The sequence below is a fragment of the Choloepus didactylus genome, chromosome Y (genome assembly GCF_015220235.1).
Source record: "Choloepus didactylus isolate mChoDid1 chromosome Y, mChoDid1.pri, whole genome shotgun sequence".
Taxonomy (NCBI): Eukaryota; Metazoa; Chordata; class Mammalia; order Pilosa; family Megalonychidae; genus Choloepus; species Choloepus didactylus.
This window is the reverse complement of record NC_051335.1, coordinates 7,388,723-7,400,402: the sequence shown is the minus strand read 5'-3', so window position 1 is coordinate 7,400,402 and position 11,680 is coordinate 7,388,723. Positions and strand designations below refer to the sequence as shown.

Below are 11,680 nucleotides of genomic sequence, written 5' to 3'. Positions count from 1 at the left end.
TTCTCCTTCCTGGAGCTGACAGCCCCTCCTCCCCCGGGACTGAGCCTGGCAGGGAGGGGCGCGGGTCCCCTGGCCGCAAAAACTTACAGATTTCGCTGATCTCAGCAGTTCCACGTTTTCATGAGTGTTGTATGAAGTATGCCCAAAGACAGATTGCTCTGTGGTGTCCAGTCCACGCAGTTCCTGGCTTTTTACCTACTTTCCTGGAGGAGTAACTAAAACATACAGCTCACCAGTCTCGAGACCTTCATTCTTGTGGCCTCCATCACCCGCTCAGTTCTCTGCTCCAGGCAAGAAGACTGACTTGTGGTGTTGAGTGGCCAAGCTGAGTGAGCGAAGAGCACAGGGCAGTCCCTGTGACAACAACAGCATTGATATCAGTGGTAACTATGACCTCAGCAGACAGGGAAGATGAAAGGCTGGATCGAGCTGGAAGATGTGACACCACACAATATAAAACAGTTGAAGAGATTAAACCAAGTCATCTTTCCAGTCAGCTACAATGACAAGTTCTACAAGGATGTGCTGGAGGTTGGCAAGGTAGCAAAACTTGCCTATTTCAATGATATTGTAGTAGATGCAGTATACTGTAGGGTGGATCATTCACAGAATCAGAAGAGACTTTACATCATGACGCTAGGTTGTCTGGCACCTTACCAAAGGCTAGGAATAGGAACTAAAATGTTAAATCATGTTTTAAACATCTGTGAGAAAGATGGCACTTTCTTTTTATGAAAGGGGGTTTATTTGGTTACACAGTTACAGTATTAAGGCCATAAAGTGTCCAAGGTAACGCATCAACAATTGGGTACCTTCATTGGAGGATGGCCAATGGTGTCTGGAAAACCTCTGTTAGCTGGGAAGGCATGTGGCTGGTGTCTGCTCCAAAGTTCTGGTTTCAAAATGGCTTTCTCCCAGGATGTTCCTCTTTAGACTTCAGCTTCTCTCCAAAATGTCACTCTCAGTTGCTCTTGGGGCATTTGTGCTATCTTAGCTTCTCTGGAGCAAAAGTCTGCTTTTAATGGCTGTCTTCAAAATGTCTCTCATCTGCAGCTACTCTCTCAGCTTCTGTGCATTCTTCAAAGTGTCCCTCTTGGCTGTAGCTCCTCTTCAGAATGTCACTCTCAGCTGCACTGAGTTCCTTCTGTTTGTCAGCTCATTTATATGGCTCCAGTGATTTAATTTAGACCCACCCTGAATGGGTGGGGTAGCACTTCCATGGAAATTATCCAATCAGAGTCACCCACAGTTGGGTGGGGCGCATCTCCACAGAAACACCCAAAGGATTCCAATCTAATCAGCACTAAAATATCTGCTCCATTAGATTGCATCAAAGAATGTGGCTTTCTGTGGGGGACATAATACATTGAAACCAGCACAATATGTATGTATGTTCTGATTATTAAAACAATATATTCCATTGTGGGAAGTTTGGAAATGACCATTCACAATCCCACCAACCAGAGAAAGCCACTATTAAAATTTTTGTATATTGCCTTCTTATTTTTTTCACTCTACAAATCAAACTATACTTCAATTAGCTCATACTCTGTAAAGACTTTTTTATTTCCTTTGTTCTTCTTTTCTTATTTTTTTTAAACTAAGGCAATTGTAGGTATACAGAAAAATCATGCAGAAAGTACAGAGCTCCCATATAGCCCCCCCTCATACCCAGTTTTCCCTATTGTTAAGATTTTGCATTAGGAGGCGGGGCAAGATGGCAGACTGGTGAGCTGTATGTTTTAGTTACTCCTCCAGGAAAGTAGGTAAAAAGCCAGGAACTGCGTGGACTGGACACCACAGAGCAATCTGTCTTTGGGCATACTTCATACAACACTCATGAAAACGTGGAACTGCTGAGATCAGCGAAATCTGTAAGTTTTTGCGGCCAGGGGACCCGCGCCCCTCCCTGCCAGGCTCAGTCCCGGGGGAGGAGGGGCTGTCAGCTCCGGGAAGGAGAAGGGAGAATTGCAGTGGCTGCTCTTATCGGAAACTCATTCTACTGATTCAAACTCCAACCATAGATAGACTGAGACCAGACACCAGAGACTCTGAGAGCAGCCAGCCCAGCAGAGAGGAGACAGACATAGAAAAAAAACAACACGAAAAACTCCAAAATAAAAGCAGAGGATTTTTCGAGTTCTGGTGAACACAGAAAGGGGAAGGGCGGAGATCAGGCCTTGAGGCGCATATGCAAATCCCGAAGCAAGGCTGATCTCTCTGCCCTGTGAACCTTTCCTTAATGGCCCTGGTTGCTTTGTCTATTAGCATTTCAATAACCCATTAGATCTCTGAGGAGGGCCGTTTTTTTTTTTTTTTTTTTAAATCCTTTTTGCTTTTTCTAAAACAATTACTCTAAGAAGCTCAATACAGAAAGCTTCAAAGAATTGAAATTTGGGCACGTCAAGTCAAGAGCAGAACTAAGAGAGCTCTGAGACAAAAGGCAATAATCCAGTGGCTGAGAAAATTCACTAAACAACACAACTTCCCAAGAAAAGGGGGGTGTCCGCTCACAGCCACCATCCTGGTGGACAGGAAACACTCCTGCCCATCGCCAGCCCCATAGCCCAGAGCTGCCCCAGACAACCCAGTGTGACGGAAGTGCTTCAAATAACAGGCACACACCACAAAACTGGGCGTGGACATCAGCCTTCCCTGCAACCTCAGCTGAATGTCCCAGAGCTGGGAAGGGGGAGCAGTGTGAATTAACAGAGCCCCATTCAGCCATCATTTGAGCAGACTGGGAGCCTCCCAACACAGCCCAGCAGCCCAGAACTGCCCTGGGGGGACGGCACTCACCTGTGACATAGCACAGTCATCCCTCAACAGAGGACCCGGGGTGCACAGCCTGGAAGAGGGGCCCACTTGCAAATCTCAGGAGCCATACGCCAATACCAAAGACTTGTGGGTCAGTGGCAGAGACAAACTGTGGCAGGACTGAACTGAAGGATTAGACTATTGCAGCAGCTTTAAAACTCTAGGATCATCAGGGAGATTTCATTGTTAGGGCCACCCCCCCTCCCCGACTGCCCAGAAACACGCCCCACATACAGGGCAGGCAACACCAACTACACACGCAAGCTTGGTACACCAATTGGGCCCCACAAGACTCACTCCCCCACTCACCAAAAAGGCTAAGCAGGGGAGATCTGGCTTGTGGAGAACAGGTGGCTCGTGGACGCCACCTGCTGGTTAGTTAGAGAAAGTGTACTCCACGAAGCTGTAGATCTGATAAATTAGAGATAAGGACTTCAACTGGTCTACAAACCCTAAAAGAACCCTATCAAGGTCAGCAAATGCCACGAGGCCAAAAACAACAGAAAATTATAAAGCATATGAAAAAACCAGACGATATGGATAACCCAAGCCCAAGCACCCAAATCAAAAGACCAGAAGAGACACACCACCTAGAGCAGCTACTCAAAGAACTAAAGATGAACAATGAGACCCTAGTACGGGATATGAAGGAAATCAAGAAGACCCTAGAAGAGCATAAAGAAGACATTGCAAGACTAAATAAAAAAATGGATGATCTTATGGAAATTAAAGAAACTGTTGAGCAAATTAAAAAGATTCTGGACACTCATAGTACAAGACTAGAGGAAGTTGAACAACGAATCAGTGACCTGGAAGATGACAGAATGGAAAATGAAAGCATAAAAGAAAGAATGGGGAAAAAAATTGAAAAACTCGAAATGGACCTCAGGGATATGATAGATAATATGAAACGTCCGAATATAAGACTCATTGGTGTCCCAGAAGGGGAAGAAAAGGGTAAAGGTTTAGGAAGAGTATTCAAGGAAATTGTTGGGGAAAACTTCCCAAATCTTCTAAACAACATAAATACACAAATCATAAATGCTCAGCGAACTCCAAATAGAATAAATCCAAAAAAACCCACTCCGAGACATATACTGATCACACTGTCAAACATAGAAGAGAAGGAGCAAGTTCTGAAAGCAGCAAGAGAAAAGCAATTCACCACATACAAAGGAAACAGCATAAGACTAAGTAGTGACTACTCAGCAGCCACCATGGAGGCAAGAAGGCAGTGGCACGATATATTTAAAATTCTGAGTGAGAGGAATTTCCAGCCAAGAATACTTTATCCAGCAAAGCTCTCCTTCAAATTTGAGGGAGAGCTTAAATTTTTCACAGACAAAGAAATGCTGAGAGAATTTGCTAACAAGAGACCTGCCCTACTGGAGATACTAAAGGGAGCCCTACAGACAGAGAAACAAAGACAGGACAGAGAGACCTGGAGAAAGGTTCAGTACTAAAGAGATTCGGTATGGGTACAATAAAGGATATTAATAGAGAGAGGGAACAATATGGCAAACATAATCCAAAGGATAAGATGGCCGATTCAAGAAATGCCTTCACGGTTTTAACGTTGAATGTAAATGGATTAAACTCCCCAATTAAAAGATATAGATTCGCAGAATGGATCAAAAAAAATGAACCATCAATATGTTGCATACAAGAGACTCATCTTAGACACAGGGACACAAAGAAACTGACAGTGAAAGGATGGAAAAAAATATTTCATGCAAGCTACAGCCAAAAGAAAGCAGGTGTAGCAATATTAATCTCAGATAAAATAGACTTCAAATGCAGGGATGTTTTGAGAGACAAAGAAGGCCACTACATACTAATAAAAGGGGCAATTCAGCAAGAAGAAATAACAATCGTAAATGTCTATGCACCCAATCAAGGTGCCACAAAATACATGAGAGAAACATTGGCAAAACTAAAGGAAGCAATTGATGTTTCCACAATAATTGTGGGAGACTTCAACACATCACTCTCTCCTATAGATAGATCAACCAGACAGAAGACCAATAAGGAAATTGAAAACCTAAAGAATCTGATAAATGAATTAGATTTAACAGACATCTACAGGACATTACATCCCAAATCACCAGGATACACATACTTTTCTAGTGCTCACGGAACTTTCTCCAGAATAGATCATATGCTGGGACATAAAACAAGCCTCAATAAATTTAAAAAGATTGAAATTATTCAAAGCACATTCTCTGACCACAATGGAATACAATTAGAAGTCAATAACCATCAGAGACTTAGAAAATTCACAAATACCTGGAGGTTAAACAACACACTCCTAAACAATCAGTGGGTTAAAGAAGAAATAGCAAGAGAAATTGCTAAATATATAGAGACGAATGAAAATGAGAACACAACATACCAAAACCTATGGGATGCAGCAAAAGCAGTGCTAAGGGGGAAATTTATAGCACTAAACGCATATATTAAAAAGGAAGAAAGAGCCAAAATCAAAGAACTAATGGATCAACTGAAGAAGCTAGAAAATGAACAGCAAACCAATCCTAAACCAAGTACAAGAAAAGAAATAACAAGGATTAAAGCAGAAATAAATGACATAGAGAACAAAAAAACAATAGAAAGGATAAATATCACCAAAAGTTGGTTCTTTGAGAAGATCAACAAGATTGACAAGCCCCTAGCTAGACTGACAAAATCAAAAAGAGAGAAGACCCATATAAACAAAATAATGAATGAAAAAGGTAACATAACTGCAGATCCTGAAGAAATTAAAAAAAATTATAAGAGGATATTATGAACAACTGTATGGCAACAAACTGGATAATGTAGAAGAAATGGACAATTTCCTGGAAACATATGAACAACCTAGACTGACCAGAGAAGAAATAGAAGACCTCAACCAACCCATCACAAGCAAAGAGATCCAATCAGTCATCAAAAATCTTCCCACAAATAAATGCCCAGGGCCAGATGGCTTCACAGGGGAATTCTACCAAACTTTCCAGAAAGAACTGACACCAATCTTACTCAAACTCTTTCAAAACATTGAAAAAAATGGAACACTACCTAACTCATTTTATGAAGCTAACATCAATCTAATACCAAAACCAGGCAAAGATGCTACAAAAAAGGAAAACTACCGGCCAATCTCCCTAATGAATATAGATGCAAAAATCCTCAACAAAATACTTGCAAATCGAATCCAAAGACACATTAAAAAAATCATACACCATGACCAAGTGGGGTTCATTCCAGGCATGCAAGGATGGTTCAACATAAGAAAAACAATCAATGTATTACAACACATTAAAAACTCGAAAGGGAAAAATCAATTGATCATCTCAATAGATGCTGAAAAAGCATTTGACAAAATCCAACATCCCTTTTTGATAAAAACACTTCAAAAGGTAGGAATTGAAGGAAACTTCCTCAACATGATAAAGAGCATATATGAAAAACCCACAGCCAGCATAGTACTCAATGGTGAGAGACTGAAAGCCTTCCCTCTAAGATCAGGAACAAGACAAGGATGCCCGCTGTCACCACTGTTATTCAACATTGTTCTGGAAGTGCTAGCCAGGGCAATCCGGCAAGACAAAGAAATAAAAGGCATCCAAATTGGAAAAGAAGAAGTAAAACTGTCATTGTTTGCAGATGATATGATCTTATATCTAGAAAACCCTGAGAAATCGACGATACACCTACTAGAGCTAATAAACAAATTTAGCAAAGTAGCAGGATACAAGATTAATGCACATAAGTCAGTAATGTTTCTATATGCTAGAAATGAACAAACTGAAGAGACACTCAAGAAAAAGATACCATTTTCAATAGCAACTAAAAAAATCAAGTACCTAGGAATAAACTTAACCAAAGATGTAAAAGACCTATACAAAGAAAACTACATAACTCTACTAAAAGAAATAGAAGGGGACCTTAAAAGATGGAAAAATATTCCATGTTCATGGATAGGAAGGCTAAATGTCATTAAGATGTCAATTCTACCCAAACTCATCTACAGATTCAATGCAATCCCAATCAAAATTCCAACAACCTACTTTGCAGACTTGGAAAAGCTAGTTATCAAATTTATTTGGAAAGGGAAGATGCCTCGAATTGCTAAAGACACTCTAAAAAAGAAAAACGAAGTGGGAGGACTTACACTCCCTGACTTTGAAGCTTATTATAAAGCCACAGTTGCCAAAACAGCATGGTACTGGCACAAAGATAGACATATAGATCAATGGAATCGAATTGAGAATTCAGAGATAGACCCTCAGATCTATGGCCGACTGATCTTTGATAAGGCCCCCAAAGTCACCGAACTGAGCCATAATGGTCTTTTCAACAAATGGGGCTGGGAGAGTTGGATATCCATATCCAAAAGAATGAAAGAGGACCCCTACCTCACCCCCTACACAAAAATTAACTCAAAATGGACCAAAGATCTCAATATAAAAGAAAGTACCATAAAACTCCTAGAAGATAATGTAGGAAAACATCTTCAAGACCTTGTGTTAGGAGGCCACTTCCTAGACTTTACACCCAAAGCACAAGCAACAAAAGAGAAAATAGATAAATGGGAACTCCTCAAGCTTAGAAGTTTCTGCACCTCAAAGGAATTTCTCAAAAAGGTAAAGAGGCAGCCAACTCAATGGGGAAAAAATTTTTGGAAACCATGTATCTGACAAAAGACTGATATCTTGCATATACAAAGAAATCCTACAACTCAATGACAATAGTACAGACAGCCCAATTATAAAATGGGCAAAAGATATGAAAAGACAGTTCTCTGAAGAGGAAATACAAATGGCCAAGAAACACATGAAAAAATGTTCAGCTTCACTAGCTATTAGAGAGATGCAAATTAAGACCACAATGAGATACCATCTAACACCGGTTAGAATGGCTGCCATTAAAGAAACAGGAAACTACAAATGCTGGAGGGGATGTGGAGAAATTGGAACTCTTATTCATTGTTGGTGGGACTGTATAATGGTTCAGCCACTCTGGAAGTTAGTCTGGCAGTTCCTTAGAAAACTAGATATAGAGCTACCATTCGATCCAGCGATTGCACTTCTCGGTATATACCCGGAAGATCGGAAAGCAGTGACACGAACAGATATCTGCACGCCAATGTTCATAGCAGCATTATTCACAATTGCCAAGAGATGGAAACAACCCAAATGTCCTTCAACAGATGAGTGGATAAATAAAATGTGGTATATACACACGATGGAATACTACGCGGCAGTAAGAAGGTACGATCTGGTGAAACATATGACAACATGGATGAACCTTGAAGACATAATGCTGAGCGAAATAAGCCAGGCACAAAAAGAGAAATATTATATGCTACCACTAATGTGAACTTTGAAAAATGTAAAACAAATGGTTTATAATGTAGAATGTAGGGGAACTAGCAGTAGAGAGCAATTAAGGAAGGGGGAACAATAATCCAAGAAGAACAGATAAGCTATTTAACGTTCTGGGGATGCCCAGAAATGACTATGGTCTGTTAATTTCTGATGGATGTAGTAGGAACAAGTTCACTGAAATGTTGCTATATTATGTAACTTTCTTGGGGTAAAGTAGGAACATGTTGGAAGTTAAGCAATTATCTTAGGTTAGTTGTCTTTTTCTTACTCCCTTGTTAGGGTCTCTTTGAAATGTTCTTTTATTGTATGTTTGTTTTCTTTTTAACTTTTTTTTTCATACAGTTGATTTAAAAAAGAAGGGAAAATTAAAAAAAAAAAAAAGAAAGAAAAAAGACAAACAAGGAAAAAAAAAAAAAAAAAGATGTAGTGCCCCCTTGAGGAGCCTGTGGAGAATGCAGGGGTATTTGCCTACCCCACCTTCATGGTTGCTAACATGACCACAGACATAGGGGACTGGTGGTTTGATGGGTTGAGCCCTCTACCATAAGTTTTACCCTTGGGAAGACGGTTGCTGCAAAGGAGAGGCTAGGCCTCCCTGTATTTGTGCCTAAGAGTCTCCTCCTGAATGCCTCTTTGTTGCTCAGATGTGGCCCTCTCTCTCTGGCTAAGCCAACTTGAAAGGTGAAATCACTGCCCTCCCCCCTACGTGGGATCAGACACCCAGGGAAGTGAATCTCCCTGGCAACGTGGAATATGACTCCCGGGGAGGAATGTAGACCCGGCATCGTGGGACGGAGAACATCTTCTTGACCAAAAGGGGGATGTGAAAGGAAATGAAATAAGCTTCAGTGGCAGAGAGATTCCAAAACGAGCCGAGAGATCACTCTGGTGGGCACTCTTACGCACACTTTAGACAACCTTTTTTAGGTTCTAAAGAATTGGGGTAGCTGGTGGTGGATACCTGAAACTATTAAACTACAACCCAGAACCCATGAATCTCGAAGACAGTTGTATAAAAATGTAGCTTATGAGGGGTGACAGTGGGATTGGGAATGCCATAAGGACCAAACTCCACTTTGTCTAGTTTATGGATGGATGTGTAGAAAAGTAGGGGAAGCAAACAAACAGACAAAGGTACCCAGTGTTCTTTTTTACTTCAATTGCTCTTTTTCACTCTAATTATTATTCTTGTTATTTTTGTGTGTGTGCTAATGAAGGTGTCAGGGATTGATTTAGGTGATGAATGTACAACTATGTAATGGTACTGTAAACAATCGAAAGTACAATTTGTTTTATATGACTGCGTGGTATGTGAATATATCTCAATAAAATGATGATTAAAAAAAAAAGAAAAAAAAAAAAGATTTTGCATTAGTGTGGTCCCTTTGTTACAACTGATGAATCATTATTCTTATAATTACATTATTAACTATAGTCTGTAGTTTGCATTTGGGCTCAATCTTTGAGTTGTTCTATTCTGATAACATATATGCAACTTCAAACTAATCATTTTATCCACTTTCAAGTATACAGTTCAGAGGTGTTAATTATATTAACAATGTTGTGTTACCATCACCACTGTCCATTGCAAACACTTTTCCGTCACACCAGACCAAAACTCTGCACCAACAAATTGCTAACTCCCCATTCCCCACCTTCAACCTTGTCTCTGGTGACATGTATTCAAATTTCTGATTCTATGAATTTGCATAGTCTATTTATTTCATATCAGTGAGGTCATACAGTATTTGTCTTTTTGTGTCTGGCTTGTTTCACTCAAAATGATGTCTTTAAGGTTCATCCACATTGTCCCATGTATCAGAACTCCATTCCTTTTTACTGCTGAATAATGTTCCATTGTATGGATATATCACATGTTGTTTATCTGTTCTTCCACTGATGGACAGTTCAGTTGCTTCCACCTTTTGAGAATTGTGAATGACACTGCTGTGAACATTGGTGTGCTATGAATATTGGTGACCATCCGTTTGAGTCCCTGCTTTCAATTTGGAGTATATGCCTAGAGGTGGGATTTCTGTGTCATATAGAAATTCTATCCTTAGCTTCCTGAGGAACCATCAAAACATCCTCCATATAAACTGCACCATTTTACATTCCCGCCATCAGTGAATGAGTGTTCCTATTTCTCCACATCTTCTCCAGCACTTGTAGTTTTCTGTTTTTCCAATAGTGGCCATTCCAGTAGATGTGAAATGATATCTCATTGTGGTTTTGATTTGCAGTTCCCAAATGGTTAGTGATGTTGAGCATCTTTTCATGTCCTTATTGACCAGATGCATATCTTCTTGGGAAAATGTCTATTTAAGTCCTTCACCATTTTAAAAATTGGTATTGTCTTTTTGGTGTTCAGATGTAGCAGTTCTTCATATATTTTGCATATTAAATCTTCATCAGGTTTATTGTTTCCAAATATTATCTCCTGTTCTGTAGAATGCCTTTTACCTGATTATAAAAGGCATAAGATGCACATTATTAAAATATTCAGATAAAATATAAATAAATAAAATCACTTAAAATCACTCATAATCCCACTCTCTGGTAAGAATCCCTTTAATATTCTGGTATCTATGCCACTGTATGTTTTCTTCCATGCAGATATTTTACTCAGACACACTTAACAACATCTCATGGTCTCACAGTCATCTCTGCTTGTCAGTTCTGAACACAGAGTATGGCTGAACCGATACTTCTTTACCCTGCTGAAAACTTGAGTTTTAAGTTGTTCTCTCTCTCTCTCTCTCTCTTTCCTTTTCCCCTATTGTAAAGAATATTGTTATGGCCTCACTTGTACATACATCTTTGACATTTGCTCACTGGTTTTTTTTCTTTGCTTTCATGATTGAAATGTCCTTCTCCATCCTCAAATATTTACAAATATTTATTTTCATTTAGCATTTCAATGTTTTCATCAGTTAACATGTTTAATCTGCCTGGAATTGAATTTGTTTGCCATTTGAGATTAGGATCAACTAGATTTTTCTGACTGTTTAATCTGTTTTGGGAACGCCAAAAAGATGGCACTTTTGACATCTAGCTGCATGTCCAGATCAGCAATGAGTCAGCAATTGACTCCTACAGGAAGTTTGGCTTTGAGATTATTGAGACAAAGAAAAATTAGTCTTAAGAAGAGAGAGCCTGCAGATGCTCATGTGCTGCAGAAAAACCTCAAAGTCCCTTCTGGTCAGATGTAGATGCAAAAAACCAGACAACTGAACAAATTACAAATGAACTTTCTTGCACTTGCTTGTCACCAAATAAAAGAGCCCCATTGATTTTTCTCCTTCTTTCTTTTAAAGCTTCCCTCTCCTTATTCTTGTTTCTCTTTCTTTCTTCTTTCTATCTTTCCTTCCTTTTTCTGTTAAAGTTTTAATACTTTCAAGAACTTCAGACATTAATCATGTTTGGATTTAGTTTTCTGACTTTCGTGAGGTGGTCTGATTGAAGGAAGGAGAAGGTATAGGTATGTTTAGTTT

General features: G+C 39.7%; 1 pseudogene; it reads left to right on the top strand.

Moving 5' to 3' along the window:
- The first annotated feature begins 411 nt into the window (after positions 1-411).
- Positions 412-11,479, top strand: LOC119524000 (annotated as a pseudogene).
- Positions 11,480-11,680: the final 201 nt, after the last annotated feature.